Genomic DNA, 14,379 nt, shown 5'->3' on the forward strand with positions numbered 1-14,379 from the left:
TTTTCCATGGCTAATATTCCATTGTGTACATGGACCACTTCTTCTTTATCCATTCACCTGTTGTTGGAAATTTTGATTGCTTCACTGTCTTGGCTATTGTGAATAAGGCTGTACTGCAGCTTTTGCGGCCTGTGTCTTCTCGATTCTTCTCTTCTCCGGTGAGAGGTCCAATGGTGCGCCTGCTGGATTGAATGGTACCTCCATTTTTACTTTTAAACACAGATCCTTTCTGTTCTCATTATTGGCTGTTACCCCTTTACGTCTCACCAGCAGGTACAGGGTACAGAGTTCTCTAAAACCCCTTCAGCATTTATTGTTTGTAGACATTTTGCTGATGGTTAGTCGAATGGTGTAAGTTGAAACTTTTTGTAGATTAGATTGCATGGGTCTAAAACTCCCTGAGGTTGAGCCTTTATCCATTTTCCATTTTTTTAAAGAGCGTGAGTAAAACGTAACTATTCTTACTATCTTCTTGAAACATTTGCCTGTTTTGAATTTTTTTGTCCATTCCCTCCTTCAGCACAATTATTTAGGGCAGGTGTCCTTTACAGCCCTGAGTCCTTGTGAATGTTAAGTGACCATTAGCTGTGAGTTTAAATCTGCTCTTGCAGGAAATGGGCACAAGGTGACATCATTTCTCCTTTACTATATTTGGTAACTGGGGAAACAGATCCTTAATGGAAGTGGTGTTCTAGGTTGTAAATTAAAATGGAATGTGCCAGGAAAAAGCCCTTTATGTTCATGTCTCATTACTTCCTGTTCATATTTATAATTTACTTTTTATTTTTTATCCAAGCAAATTTGATTACAATGGTTTGTTTGTTCTAGGTGTGCAAATGTGGTTCTTTCACACATATACGTGTATCTGTTATTCCTCGCATCTTTTTCCCATGTAGGTTATGACACAATGTTGAGTAGTCTTCTCCTGGTCTTCCATACGTCTTTGCTGATTATATATTTCACATGGTTTGTATATCTCTGTTAACCCCAAAATGGTAATGTATCCAATTCTAATCCCTTTCTATTTGGTGAACCATAAGTTTTTTAATGAATCTGTGATTGCCTTTATCTGTGGAAATATCTTCATTGGTATCAATTTTTAAGTAACTCCTAAAAGTGATATGATAAGATATGTGTCTTTTGCTTTCTCACTTACTACAGGTGGCGTGATTACGTATAGACCCATCTATGGTGCTGCAAATGGCATTGTTTCATTGGTTTCACTAGCGAATATTCCTTCTGTACATGGAGGAGTTCTTCTTTGTCCACCCATCTGTTGGTGGACTTTTTGTTTACTTCCATATCTTGGCTATTGTAATACTGGGCCATGCAGATTTGCCTGCCTGTGTCTTTCCAATTTTCTCTTCTTATATTATAGGTCGAGGAGTGGGCCTCCTGGATCATATGGTAGCTCAATGTTTACCTTTTAAAGGCACCTCCATTCTGTTCTTATTCGTGGCCCTTTCCAAGTTATGTCCCACTTGAAGATGAAGGTATTCAATTCTCCAAAACACCTTCAGCATTTATTGTTTGTAGTTTTCTTGCTGATGGTTATTCTGACAAGTGTGAGCTGATACCTCTTGGTGGTTGAATTCGCATGTGCCTCATAGTCCGTTGAAATTGAGCTTTAAGGCATGTCCTCTTTATTTTTCAAGCTGAGATTACCTCTTAGTTCTTCAAAGTGTTCTCTTAAAGTATGTGTCACATTTTGAAATGTTTTGGCCATTACCTCTCTCAAGACATTTTCAGGGCAGGTTTCATTTACAGTCCTGCATTACTTCTTCCTATGAAATGACCATTAGCACAGGCTTTAAAGCTGCTTTTGCAGGTAAAAGCCAGAGGGTGGCAGCCTTTCTATGTTCCCCACCCTGGTAACTAGGGAAAAGCCCTTGCGGCCTGTGGTGTTTCTCGGTTATAAATTAGAGTGGAGTGTGCCCGGACAAACCCACAGAAGCTGATGTCTCTTTACTTTTGTTGGATTTTTAAATTAAATTTATATTTTTTATTGGAGTAATTTTCCAGTGTGTACGTGGACCACTTCTACATTGTGCATTCCATGGTTGATGGACATTTTCTTTGCTTCCAAGTGTTGGCTATGGTAAATATTGTTGGAGTGCAGCATTGCCATCCTGTGGCTTTTTGATTCTCATTTTCTCACGTGATAGGCCCAGCAGTGGGTGTGATTGATTGACTGATAGCACCGTGTTACCCTTTTCAAAGCACCTTCTTTGTGTTTTCATTAGTGGCTCTTACCACGTCCCTCTTATCATCGAGGGTACGCATTTCTCCACAATCGCTTCAGCATTTATTGTTTGCAGCATTTATGCTAATGGCCCTTCTGGCTGGTGTGAGCTGATAGGTTTTTTTACGTTGGGTTTGCATGTCTTTGAAAATTCATAAAACTCATCATTTTTCTCCGCCGTTTTCTTTTCTGTTACAAAAATGAAACAATTGGGAGTACAATATAACTCTTGAAATTGTCTTCTTGGAAGCTTGCCCTCTGTTTAATTTTTGGTCGATTTTCCACCCCAGAATTTTTTTAGAGAGCAGGTGTCATTTACCGAACTGCAAGTGTGGTGCATATTTAGTGACTTTTAGCAATGGGTTTAAAGATGCTGTTGTGGGAAGTGGCCTCAAGCAGGCAGCATTTCTGCATTCCCAAACCTGGGTACTAGGGCAGCAGAGCCTTTCTGGAAGTCGTGTTCCTAGGTTGTAAATTACATTGGAATGTGCATGGAGAAACCCCCATAAGTTTATGTCTCATTATTTCTTCTTGGTTTTAAATTTTTTTTTTAATTGGGGTAAAGCTTAGAATATTGTTCGTCCTAGGTGTACACAATCTGGTTCATTTGTACATTATATATGTCTATTCAAGTACAGACCCTCTTCCCATGTAAAATGTTACAGAGGGTTCCGCACACCTCCCTTGCTATATGGTCGGTCTTTTTGAGGTATGTATATAATATGTGTTTGTATACATATAGTAACACTAATCTTAATTTATCCATTCCCCACACCTTTCCTTTTAGATGAGCATACTTTGTTTTGTAAGTCAGTGAGTGTCTTTCTCTGTGGAAATATGTTCTTTTGTGTCAGTTATTAGATAACGCCTATAAGTGATATCATAGAATATAGGTCTTTTGCTTTCGGACTTACCTCATGTTTCGTGATTATCTCCAGACTCATTTGTGGTGCCTCAGAGAGCAATGGTTCATTGTTTTCCATGGCTAATATTCCATTGTATACATGGACCACTTCGTCTTTATCCATTTATCTGTTGTTGGACATTTTGATTCCATCACTGTCTTGGCTATTGCGAATTAGGCTGCACTGCAGGTTTTGCATCCTGTGTCTTCTCGATTCTTGTCTTCTCCGGTGAGAGGTCCAATGGTGCGCCTGCTGGATTGAATGGTACCTCCATTTTTACTTTTAAACACAGCTCCTTTCTGTTCTCATTATTGGCCGTTACCCCTTTACTTCTCACCAGAAGGTAGAGGGTACACAGTTCTCTAATACCCCTTCAGCATTTATTGTTTGTAGACTTTTTGCTGATGTTCAGTCGACTGGTGTAAATTGAAACTTTTTGTAGATTAGATTGCATGGGTCTAACACTCCGTGAGGTTGAGCTTTTATCCATTTTCCTTTTTTTTAAAAGAGCGTGAGTTAAACGTTAATATTCACACTCTCTTCTTGAAACATTTGCCTGTTTTGAATTTTTTGTCCATTCCCTACTTCAGCACAATTTTTTAGGGCAGGTGTCCTTTACAGCCCTGAGTCCTTGAGAATGTTAACTGACCATTAGATGTGAGTTTAAAGCTGCTCTTGCAGGAAACGGCCAAAAGGTGGCATCATTTCTCCTTTACCAAATTTTGTAACTGGGGAAACGAAGCCTTAATGGAAGTGGTGTTCTAGGTTGTAAATTAGAATGGAATGTGCCAGGAAAATGTCCTTTATGTTTATGTCTCATTACATCTTGTTCATATTTATAATTTACTTTTTATTTTTTATCCAAGCAAATTTGATTACAATGGTTTGTTTGTTCTAGGTGTGCAAATGTGGTTGTTTCACACATATACGTGTATCTATTCTTCCTCGCATCCTTTTCCCATGTAGTTTATGACACAATGTTGAGTAGTCTTCTCCTGGTCTTCCGTACGTCTTTGGTGATTATATATTTCACATGGTTTGTATATCTCTGTTAACCCCAATATGGTAAATTATCCAATCCTCATCCCTTTCTATTTGGTGAACCATAAGGATTTTAATGAATCTGTGATTGCCTTTCTCTGTGGAAATATCTTCATTGGTATCAATTTTTAAGTAACTCCTAAAAGTGATATGATAGTATATGTGTCTTTTACTTTCTCACTTACTACAGGTGGTGTGCTTACGTCTAGACTCATCTATGGTGCTGCAAATGGCATTGTTTCATTTTTTTCACTAGCGAATATTCCATCTATACATGGAGGAGTTCTTCTTTCTCCACCCATCTGTTGGTGGACTTTTTGGTTACCTCCATATCTTGGCTATTGTAATACTGTGCAATGCAGATTTGCCTGCCTGTGTCTTTCCAATTCTCTCTTCTTAGATTATAGGTCGAGGAGTGGGCCTGCTGGATCATATGGTAGCTCAATGTTTACCTTTTTAAGGCACCTCCATTCTGTTCTCATTCGTGGCCCTTTCCAAGTTACGTCCCCCTTGAAGTTGAGGGTATGCATTTCTCCACAACAGCTTCAGCATTTATTGTTTGTAGTTTTCTTGCTGATGGTTTTTCTGACTAGTGTGAGCTGACAACACTTTTTAGTTGAATTCACATGTGCCTCATAATCCGTTGTAATTGAGCTTTAAGGCATATCCTTTTTATTTTTCAAGCTGTGATTACCCCTTAGTTCTTCAAAGTGTTCTCTTAAAGTATGTGTCACATTTTGAAATGTTTTGGCCATTACCTCCCTCAAGACATTTTGAGGGCAGGTTTCATTTACGGTCCTGCATTACTTCTTCCTATGAAATGATCATTAGCACAGGCCTTAAAGCTGCTTTTGCAGGTAACTGCCAGAGGGAGGCAGCCTTTCTATGTTCCCCACCCTGGTAACTAGGGAAATGCCCTTGCGGCCTGTGGTGTTTCTCGGTTATAAATTAGAGTGGAGTGTGCCCGGACAAACCCACACAAGCTGATGTCTCTTTACTTTTGTTGGATTTTTAAATTTAATTTTTATTTTTTATTGGAGTAATTTTCCACTGTGTACGTGGACCACTTCTACTTTGTGCATTCCTCAGTTGATGGACATTTTCATTGCTTCCAAGTGTTGGCTATGGTAAATATTGTTGGAGTGCAGGATTGCCAGCCTGTGACTTTTTTTTTTTTAATATTTATTTATTTATTTATTTATTTATTTATTTATTTATTTATTTATTTATTTATTTATTTATTTATTTTTGGCTGTGTTGGATCTTCGTTTGTGCGTGAGGGATTTCTGTAGTTGCGGCGAGCGGGTGCCACTCTTCATTGCGGTGCGTGGGTCTCTCACTATCGCGGCCTCTCTTGTTGCGGAGCACAGGCTCCATGCGCGCAGGCTCAGTGGTTGTGGCTCACGGGCCCAGTTGCTCCGCGGCATGTGGGATCTTCCCAGACCGGGGCTCGAACCCGTGTGCCCTGCATTGGCAGGCAGACTCTCAACCACTGCACCACCAGGGAAGCCCCAAGCCTGTGACTTTTTGATTCTCATTTTCTCAGGTTATAGGCCCAGCAGTGGGTGTGATTGATTGACTGGTAGCACCGTGTTACCCTTTTCAAAGCACCTTCTTTGTGTTTTCATTAGTGGCTCTTACCACGTCCCCCTTAGAATCGAGGGTACGCATTTCTCCACAATCGCTTCAGCATTTATTGTTTGCAGCATTTATGCTAATGGCCCTTCTGGCTGGTGTGAGCTGATAGGTTTTTGTCCTTTGGGTTTGCTTGTCTTTGAAAATTCATAAAACTCATCATTTTTCTCCGCCGTTTTCTTTTCTGCTAAAAAAAGGAAACAGTTGGGAGTACAATATAACTCTTGAAATTGTCTTCTTGGAAGCTTGCCCTCTGTTAAATTTTTTGGTCGATGTTCCAGCCCAGAATTTTTTTAGAGAGCAGGTCTCATTTCCCGAACTGCAAGTGTGGTGCATATTTAGTGACCTTTAGCAATGGGTTAAAAGCTGCTGTTGTGGGAAGTGGCCTCAAGCAGGCAGCATTCCTTCATTCCCAAATCTGGGTACTAGGGCAGCAGAGCCTTTCTGGAAGTCGTGTTCCTAGGTTGTAAATTATATTGGAATGTGCATGGGGAAACCCCCATAAGTTTATGTCTCATTATTTCTTCTTGGTTTTAAAAATTTTTTTAATTGGGGTAAAGCTTAGAATATTGTTTGTCCGAGGTGTACACAATCTGGTTCATTTGTACATTATATATGTCTATTCAAGTACACATCCCCTTCCCATGTAAAATGTTACAGAGGGTTCCGCACACCTCCCTTCTATATGGTAGGTCTTTTTGAGATATGTATATAATATGTGTTTGTATACATATAGTAACACTAACCTTAATTTATCCACTCCCCCCACCTTTCCTTTTAGATGAGCATAGTTTGTTTTCTAAATCTGTGAGTGTCTTTCTCTGTGGAAATATGTTCATTTGTGTCAGTTATTAGATAACGTCTATAAGTGATATCATAGAATATAGGTCTTTTTCTTTCGGACTTACCTCATGTTTCGTGATTATCTCCAGACTCATTTGTGGTGCCTCAAAGAACAATGGTTCATTGTTTTCCATGGCTAATATTCCATTGTGTACATGGACCACTTCTTCTTTATCTATTCACCTGTTGTTGGACATTTTGATTCCTTCACTGTCTTGGCTATTGTGAATAAGGCTGCACTGAAGCTTTTGCGGCCTGTGTCTTCTCGATTCTTGTCTTTTCCGGTGAGAGGTCCAATGGTGCGCCCGCTGGATTGAATGGTACCTCCATTTTTACTTTTAAACACAGTTCCTTTCTGTTCTCATTATTGGCCGTTACCCCTTTACGTCTCACCAGCAGGTAGAGGGTACACAGTTCTCTAAAACCCCGTCAGCATTTATTGTTTGTAGACTTTTTGCTGATGGTCAGTCGACTGGTGTAAGTTGAAACTTTTTGTAGATTAGATTTCATGGGTCTAACACTCCCTGAGGTTGAGCTTTTATCCATTTTCCTTTTTTTTTAAAGAGCGTGAGTAAAACGTTAATATTCATACTCTCTTCTGGAAACATTTGCCTGTTTTGAAATTTTTGTCCATTCCCTACTTCAGCACAATTTTTTAGGGCAGGTGTCCTTTACAGCCCTGAGTCCTTGTGAATGTTAAGTGACCATTAGCTGTGAGTTTAAAGCTGCTCTTGCAGGAAACGGCCACAAGGTGGCATCATTTCTCCTTTACCAAATTTGGTAAGTGGGGAAACAGAGCCTTAATGGAAGTGGTGTTCTAGCTTGTAAATTAGAATGGAATGTGCCAGGAAAAAGCCCTTTATGTTTATGTCTCATTACTTGTTGTTCATATTTATAATTTATTTTTATTTTTTATCCAAGCAAATTTGATTACAATGGTTTGTTTGTTCTAGGTGGGCAAATGTGGTTCTTTCACACATATACGTGTATCTATTCTTCCTCGCATCCTTTTCCCATATAGGTTATGACACAATGTTGAGGAGTCTTCTCCTGGTCTTCCGTACGTCTTTGGTGATTATATATTTCACATGGTTTGTATATCTCTGTTAACCCCAATATGGTAAATTATCCAATCCTCATCCCTTTCTATTTGATGAACCATAAGTTTTTTAATGAATCTGTGATTGCCTTTCTCTGTGGAAATATCTTCATTAGTATCAATTTTTATGTAACTCCTAAAAGTGATATGATAGGATATGTGTCTTTTTCTTTCTCACTTACTACAGGTGGTGTGATTACGTCTAGACTCATCTATGGTGCTGCAAATGGCATTGTTTCATTTTTTTCACTAGCGAATATTCCATCTATACATGGAGGAGTTCTTCTTTGTCCACCCATCTGTTGGTGGACTTTTTGGTTACCTCCATATCTTGGCTATTGTAATACTGTGCAATGCAGATTTGCCTGCCTGTGTCTTTCCAATTCTCTCTTCTTAGATTATAGGTCGAGGAGTGGGCCTGCTGGATCATATGGTAGCTCAATGTTTACCTTTTTAAGGCACTTCCATTCTGTTCTCATTTGTGGCCCTTTCCAAGTTACGTCCCCCTTGAAGTTGAGGGTATGCATTTCTCCACAACAGCTTCAGCATTTATTGTTTGTAGTTTTCTTGCTGATGGTTTTTCTGACAAGTGTGAGCTGATACCTGTTTTTGGTTGAATTCGCATGTGCCTCATAATCCATTGAAACTGAGCTTTAAGGCATATCCTTTTTATTTTTCAAGCTGTGATTACCCCTTAGTTCTTCAAAGTGTTCTCTTAAAGTATGTGTCACATTTTGAAATGTTTTGGCCATTACCTCCCTCAAGACATATTGAGGGCATGTTTCATTTACAGTCCTGCATTACTTCTTCCTATGAAATGACCATTAGCACAGGCCTTAAAGCTGTTTTTGCAGGTAACTGCCAGAGGGTGTCAGCCTTTCTATGTTCCCCACCCTGGTAACTAGGGAAATGCCCTTGCGGCCTGTGGTGTTTCTCGGTTATAAATTAGAGTGGAGTGTGCCCGGACAAACCCACACAAGCTGATGTCTCTTTACTTTTGTTGGATTTTTAAATTTAATTTTTATTTTTTACTGGAGTAATCTTCCACTGTGTACGTGGACCACTTCTACTTTGTGCATTCCTCGGTTGATGGACATTTTCATTGCTTCCAAGTGTTGGCTATGGTAAATATTGTTGGAGTGCAGGATTGCCAGCCTGTGACTTTTTTTTTTTTAATATTTATTTATTTATTTATTTATTTATTTATTTATTTATTTATTTATTTTTGGCTGTGTTGGATCTTCGTTTGTGCGTGAAGGATTTCTGTAGTTGCGGCGAGCGGGTGCCACTCTTCATTGCGGTGCGTGGGTCTCTCACTATCGCGGCCTCTCTTGTTGCGGAGCACAGGCTCCATGCGCGCAGGCTCAGTGGTTGTGGCTCACGGGCCCAGTTGCTCCGCGGCATGTGGGATCTTCCCAGACCGGGGCTCGAACCCGTGTGCCCTGCATTGGCAGGCAGACTCTCAACCACTGCACCACCAGGGAAGCCCCAAGCCTGTGACTTTTTGATTCTCATTTTCTCAGGTTATAGGCCCAGCAGTGGGTGTGATTGATTGACTGGTAGCACCGTGTTACCCTTTTCAAAGCACCTTCTTTGTGTTTTCATTAGTGGCTCTTACCACGTCCCCCTTAGAATCGAGGGTACGCATTTCTCCACAATCGCTTCAGCATTTATTGTTTGCAGCATTTATGCTAATGGCCCTTCTGGCTGGTGTGAGCTGATAGGTTTTTGTCCTTTGGGTTTGCATGTCTTTGAAAATTCATAAAACTCATCATTTTTCTCCGCCGTTTTCTTTTCTGCTAAAAAAAGGAAACAGTTGGGAGTACAATATAACTCTTGAAATTGTCTTCTTGGAAGCTTGCCCTCTGTTAAATTTTTTGGTCGATGTTCCAGCCCAGAATTTTTTTAGAGAGCAGGTCTCATTTCCCGAACTGCAAGTGTGGTGCATATTTAGTGACCTTTAGCAATGGGTTAAAAGCTGCTGTTGTGGGAAGTGGCCTCAAGCAGGCAGCATTCCTTCATTCCCAAATCTGGGTACTAGGGCAGCAGAGCCTTTCTGGAAGTCGTGTTCCTAGGTTGTAAATTATATTGGAATGTGCATGGGGAAACCCCCATAAGTTTATGTCTCATTATTTCTTCTTGGTTTTAAAAATTTTTTTAATTGGGGTAAAGCTTAGAATATTGTTTGTCCGAGGTGTACACAATCTGGTTCATTTGTACATTATATATGTCTATTCAAGTACACATCCCCTTCCCATGTAAAATGTTACAGAGGGTTCCGCACACCTCCCTTCTATATGGTAGGTCTTTTTGAGATATGTATATAATATGTGTTTGTATACATATAGTAACACTAACCTTAATTTATCCACTCCCCCCACCTTTCCTTTTAGATGAGCATAGTTTGTTTTCTAAATCTGTGAGTGTCTTTCTCTGTGGAAATATGTTCATTTGTGTCAGTTATTAGATAACGTCTATAAGTGATATCATAGAATATAGGTCTTTTGCTTTCGGACTTACCTCATGTTTCGTGATTATCTCCAGACTCATTTGTGGTGCCTCAAAGAACAATGGTTCATTGTTTTCCATGGCTAATATTCCATTGTGTACATGGACCACTTCTTCTTTATCTATTCACCTGTTGTTGGACATTTTGATTCCTTCACTGTCTTGGCTATTGTGAAGAAGGCTGCACTGAAGCTTTTGTGGCCTGTGTCTTCTCGATTCTTGTCTTCTCCGGTGAGAGGTCCAATGGTGCGCCCGCTGGATTGAATGGTACCTCCATTTTTACTTTTAAACACAGTTCCTTTCTGTTCTCATTATTGGCCGTTACCCCTTTACGTCTCACCAGCAGGTAGAGGGTACACAGTTCTCTAAAACCCCGTCAGCATTTATTGTTTGTAGACTTTTTGCTGATGGTCAGTCGACTGGTGTAAGTTGAAACTTTTTGTAGATTAGATTTCATGGGTCTAACATTCCCTGAGGTTGAGCTTTTATCCATTTTCCTTTTTTTTAAAAGAGCGTGAGTAAAACGTTAATATTCATACTCTCTTCTGGAAACATTTGCCTGTTTTGAAATTTTTGTCCATTCCCTACTTCAGCACAATTTTTTAGGGCAGGTGTCCTTTACAGCCCTGAGTCCTTGTGAATGTTAAGTGACCATTAGCTGTGAGTTTAAAGCTGCTCTTGCAGGAAACGGCCACAAGGTGGCATCATTTCTCCTTTACCAAATTTGGTAACTGGGGAAACAGAGCCTTAATGGAAGTGGTGTTCTAGGTTGTAAATTAGAATGGAATGTGCCAGGAAAAAGCCCTTTATGTTTATGTCTCATTACTTGTTGTTCATATTTATAATTTACTTTTTATTTTTTATCCAAGCAAATTTGATTACAATGGTTTGTTTGTTCTAGGTGTGCAAATGTGGTTCTTTCACACATATACGTGTATCTATTCTTCCTCGCATCCTTTTCCCATATAGGTTATGACACAATGTTGAGGAGTCTTCTCCTGGTCTTCCGTACGTCTTTGGTGATTATATATTTCACATGGTTTGTATATCTCTGTTAACCCCAATATGGTAAATTATCCAATCCTCATCCCTTTCTATTTGATGAACCATAAGTGTTTTAATGAATCTGTGATTGCCTTTCTCTGTGGAAATATCTTCATTAGTATCAATTTTTATGTAACTCCTAAAAGTGATATGATAGGATATGTGTCTTTTACTTTCTCACTTACTACAGGTGGTGTGATTACGTCTAGACTCATCTATGGTGCTGCAAATTGCATTGTTTCATTTTTTTCACTAGCGAATATTCCATCTATACATGGAGGAGTTCTTCTTTGTCCACCCATCTGTTGGTGGACTTTTTGGTTACCTCCATATCTTGGCTATTGTAATACTGTGCAATGCAGATTTGCCTGCCTGTGTTTTTCCAATTCTCTCTTCTTAGATTATAGGTCGAGGAGTGGGCCGGCTGGATCATATGGTAGCTCAATGTTTACCTTTTTAAGGCACCTCCATTCTGTTCTCATTTGTGGCCCTTTCCAAGTTACGTCCCCCTTGAAGTTGAGGGTATGCATTTCTCCACAACAGCTTCAGCATTTATTGTTTGTAGTTTTCTTGCTGATGGTTTTTCTGACAAGTGTGAGCTGATACCTCTTTTTGGTTGAATTCGCATGTGCCTCATAATCCGTTGAAACTGAGCTTTAAGGCATATCCTTTTTATTTTTCAAGCTGTGATTACCCCTTAGTTCTTCAAAGTGTTCTCTTAAAGTATGTGTCACATTTTGAAATGTTTTGGCCATTACCTCCCTCAAGACATATTGAGGGCATGTTTCATTTACAGTCCTGCATTACTTCTTCCTATGAAATGACCATTAGCACAGGCCTTAAAGCTGTTTTTGCAGGTAACTGCCAGAGGGTGGCAGCCTTTCTATGTTCCCCACCCTGGTAACTAGGGAAATGCCCTTGCGGCCTGTGGTGTTTCTCAGTTATAAATTAGAGTGGAGTGTGCCCGGACAAACCCACACAAGCTGATGTCTCTTTACTTTTGTTCAATTTTTAAATTTAATTTTTATTTTTTATTGGAGTAATTTTCCACTGTGTACTTGGACGACTTCTACTTTGTGCATTCCTCAGTTGATGGACATTTTCATTGCTTCCAAGTGTTGGCTATGGTAAATATTGTTGGAGTGCAGGATTGCCAGCCTGTGACTTTTTTTTTTTAATATTTATTTATTTATTTATTTATTTATTTATTTATTTATTTATTTTTGGCTGTGTTGGATCTTCGTTTGTGCGCGAGGGCTTTCTGTAGTTGCGGCGAGCGGGGGCCACTCTTCATCGCGGTGCGTGGGTCTCTCACTATCGCGGCCTCTCTTGTTGCGGAGCACAGGCTCCATGCGCGCAGGCTCAGTGGTTGTGGCTCACGGGCCCAGTTGCTCCGCGGCATGTGGGATCTTCCCAGACCGGGGCTCGAACCCGTGTGCCCTGCATTGGCAGGCAGACTCTCAACCACTGCACCACCAGGGAAGCCCCAAGCCTGTGACTTTTTGATTCTCATTTTCTCAGGTGATAGGCCCAGCAGTGGGTGTGATTGATTGACTGGTAGCACCGTGTTACCCTTATCAAAGCACCTTCTTTGTGTTTTCATTAGTGGCTCTTACCACGTCCCCCTCAGAATCGAGGGTACGCATTTCTCCACAATCGCTTCAGCATTTATTGTTTTCAGCATTTATGCTAATGGCCCTTCTGGCTGGTGTGAGCTGATAGGTTTTTGTACTTTGGGTTTTCATGTCTTTGAAAATTCATAAAACTCATCATTTTTCTCTGCCGTTTTCTTTTCTGCTAAAAAAAGGAAACAGTTGGGAGTACAATATAATTCTTGAAATTGTCTTCTTGGAAGCTTGCCCTCTGTTAAATTTTTTGGTCGATTTTCCAGCCCAGAATTTTTTTAGAGAGCAGGTCTCATTTCCCGAACTGCAAGTGTGGTGCATATTTACTGACCTTTAGTAATGGGTTAAAAGCTGCTGTTGTGGGAAGTGGCCTCAAGCAGGCAGCATTCCTCCATTCCCAAATCTGGGTACTAGGGCAGCAGAGCCTTTCTGGAAGTCGTGCTCCTAGGTTGTAAATTATATTGGAATGTGCATGTAGAAACACCCATAAGTTTATGTCTCATTATTTCTTCTTGGTTTTAAAGATTTTTTTAATTGGAGTAAAGCTTAGAATATTGTTTGTCCGAGGTGTACACAATCTGGTTCATTTGTACATTATATATGTCTATTCAAGTACAGATCCCCTTCCCATGTAAAATGTTACAGAGGGTTCCGCACACCTCCCTTCTATATTGTAGGTCTTTTTGAGATATGTATATAATATGTGTTTGTATACATATAGTAACACTAACCTTAATTTATCCACTCCCCCCACCTTTCCTTTTAGATGAGCATAGTTTGTTTTCTAAATCTGTGAGTGTCTTTCTCTTTGGAAATATGTTCATTTGTGTCAGTTATTAGATAACGCCTGTAAGTGATATCATAGAATATAGGTCTTTTGCTTTCGGACTTACCTCATGTTTCGTGATTATCTCCAGACTCATTTGTGGTGCCTCAAAGAACAATGGTTCATTGTTTTCCATGGCTAATATTCCATTGTGTACATGGACCACTTCTTCTTTATCTAGTCACCTGTTGTTGGACATTTTGATTCCTTCACTGTCTTGGCTATTGTGAAGAAGGCTGCACTGAAGCTTTTGCGGCCTGTGTCTTCTCGATTCTTGTCTTCTCCGGTGAGAGGTCCAATGGTGCGCCTGCTGGATTGAATGGTACCTCCATTTTTACTTTTAAACACAGCTCCTTTCTGTTCTCATTATTGGCCGTTACCCCTTTACGTCTCACCAGCAGGTAGAGGGTACACAGTTCTCTAAAACCCCGTCAGCATTTATTGTTTGTAGACTTTTTGCTGATGGTCAGTCGACTGGTGTAAGTTGAAACTTTTTGTAGATTAGATTTCATGGGTCTAACACTCCCTGAGGTTGAGCTTTTATCCGTTTTCCTTTTTTTTTAAAAGAGCGTGAGTAAAACGTTAATATTCATACTCTCTTCTGGAAACAT

Source organism: Balaenoptera physalus, assembly GCF_965194825.1.
Source record: "Balaenoptera physalus genome assembly, chromosome: 14".
In the NCBI taxonomy this organism is placed as follows: Eukaryota; Metazoa; Chordata; class Mammalia; order Artiodactyla; family Balaenopteridae; genus Balaenoptera; species Balaenoptera physalus.